The following is a 2699-nucleotide window of genomic DNA, read 5'->3' on the forward strand; positions in this document are numbered from 1 at the left end:
ACACCATGTGTTCATTCCGAGAATGAGAGTAACACTTCAAAGCGATGCGATGACCCGGGAGGCCGATTCAAAGTCGCGAAGTTACATTAGGAACTCCTGCCCAAGACTGAACAATGCCAGCGTGCGATCGCAACTCTGAAAATGACGCAGATCTCAGCCCAAATCTGCTGCGCAGCGATCACTTGACGGATAATAGCTGTGGTGAAGAGATGACCGGTAATACCCCCTGAGGACCTATCTACGGATGTGGAGCCTAGATCATGTGTTGAGGGTGCGCTTCAAAGAGCACAGAACTTGTGGCTGGTCTGATCTCGCTGGCTAAGAATGGGCGAACTAACACTTTGAGTGTACTGACTGTTGACTGGTGAATTCTTCGTCTCGACTCCGGCACAATGCTTGGCGTACTTCTCAAACCGCACTGATGGGACCTTCGTCATTCCTCGACAGGACAGGCGAAGATGGCCACATGGACATGAGTTGCCAAATTCGGACACGAGAAACCGTTGTTTCAGCCAACCAGATGCAGCAGCAGCCCTGTAGACCCCGATCTACCCGGTCCCTAGCATTGGAGTCCACTGGGCAGGGGATGTCTCCAGATCCAGGGGCTTTTTTTTTGTCGGGGTGTGGTCTTGATGGTATCCCTGAGGGGTTCGCACAGATGGGAAGCAGGGGGTTGCAGGTTCGTTGAAGCGACGTAAATCAACACGGAGGATCCCCAATGAAGCACATTGTTCAATCAGGTCGAAGAACTCGGATGGCAAGTCGGTGGGTCCTCACTATGCAGGCAGTCATTCAGTACGTCCCGGCCTCTCTTGACCCCATGGATCATCTCGTTAAGTCGAGAATGATAGGGCTCGCCGGCGTATCAAGTTGAAAGAGCTTCCCCGATTCACACGATCCAGCGACACATGGTTGGTCAAGAGCCTGCGGTTGGCGTCTTCACATGACACAAACCCCCCAGTACTCAGTCTGCGAGATACCGGGTATCTGGCTGGACATTCTCAAGCCTCGAGGCCAGCAAGGCTACAGAAGTTGAGACGAACATAGTCGTTGGGCCGCGACTTTTCATTGTGTCAAAGGCGCGAAGAAGGGAGGCGTTGTAGCGTGGGGGACATTATGCCAGACTGCCTGACCACAATCCACAGCACGTCGCTGGTTTCGACCTCATGAAAAACCGCTTGGTAAACCCTGCCGTGGCGCCACGGTCACTGCACGCAAGATTCCACATCTGCCAATCAAATTGTTCATCGGCGAAACAGCGCATGCTTTCCGCTATTCCGCGATGCCGAAGGCCAACTTGACCTTATGTTCAACCTAGGATACCTTTACCAGCCACCAAGCCGTCCCGGATTCGACTGCATGCCTTGAGGGCGTCTGGTGATGTCCGTGCTCAGGGCTGGGTTCGCTGGCCTGGTGTGAATCGAGGACGATTCTTCGCTGACGAGAATCTCCCCCAGGCAGTGATTGGAGCTTCAAACCCTGGTGTAAGGTTTGTCGTGCGACCTCGGGATAGTTCGTCTGTTGTCTCATTGCCCAGCTGGTTGAAGCTGCCGGTCTGGCATGTCATACGCTGTTCTGCCGGCACCCCACCAGCTGGTTTTTGTACATGTGTTATCGCTCACAATACAATGTGGTGAGTGACAGGGACTGACGGGCACCTTGCCAGCACGATGAGTTCGGTCGGGGCCTGGCAGCACGCCGACCGACCCTGGGTGGGCCTAGCTATGGCAGACAACGCTGCTACAGTGCCCGATCCGCCTTTCTCGATGTTGGGAAGCAGACCCGCATAGGCTCCTCAGTCTCATGCGGAGGTAATGCGGCTCTGATGGTGCTAGCTCGGTCAAGCCGCGGTGTGGGTGCGCGACAACGAAGACGGATGCCTCGACAGGGCCGGCCTGCAGTGAGTGAGTTTTTAGCAACAAAGCTGAGCGTAGGCCTGATTCGGCGTGGTCGGCCGTGGTAAGGTTCAATCGGTCCCTTGGTGTGGTGTGGAGAGATGGGGATGGGACCTGGTCTGACGGTGAGGCGTGTGCGCTACCTTGATAAGGACAAAGCACCTGTGAGAGTTTGACTCCAGTGAGGCCATGGTCAGGTCATGCGGCCACTGGGAGAGATGGCTGCAACCGCACCAGTGTGGTGAGTTGAGGTGTCTCTGGCTGGCTGACTTGTCCCCATGCTCATACTTTTCTGTCACAGACGAATATGTGGTGGATGGCCGACGCACAGGATAGTTCTCGTGGACCAAGACGTCGACAGCGCACTAAAATCGTGACCGCGCAGGCCCGCCCCCATTTTCAGCCACGCCCGTCGTGCTCCACGATCTTAGCATGATGCTATTGTTTTTACATCTTGGTTTCCTGGCACTTGACAAGAGAGTACCAGCAAGAGACTCGGGTCAAGTCCTACAGGGCGTACTGTTTCATTGGAGGCTCTAGTGAGACTGACGGAGCAACATACAGTCGCAGTCTCTCGAGCAAGGGCCTCCAGGGCCGTGACGTATAGCCACACAGTCGTGGCCTTCATGGTCTCAGTGAACGCGACTGGCAGAGTCTGTCGACGGCGAGATGTCTGCGCGCTCTCATCAGCACGTCGCTCTCCTCGTCTTCAATCGAGTGACACAGTTCGCTCCCCTGATGACGATAGCCCAGTTCATGGTGCCTCGAAGACCTGTCGACGTATAGCTTCCTGGCTGACTATTG

This window comes from Verticillium alfalfae, genomic scaffold, assembly GCF_000150825.1.
Source record: "Verticillium alfalfae VaMs.102 supercont1.15 genomic scaffold, whole genome shotgun sequence".
NCBI lineage: Eukaryota > Fungi > Ascomycota > Sordariomycetes > Glomerellales > Plectosphaerellaceae > Verticillium > Verticillium alfalfae.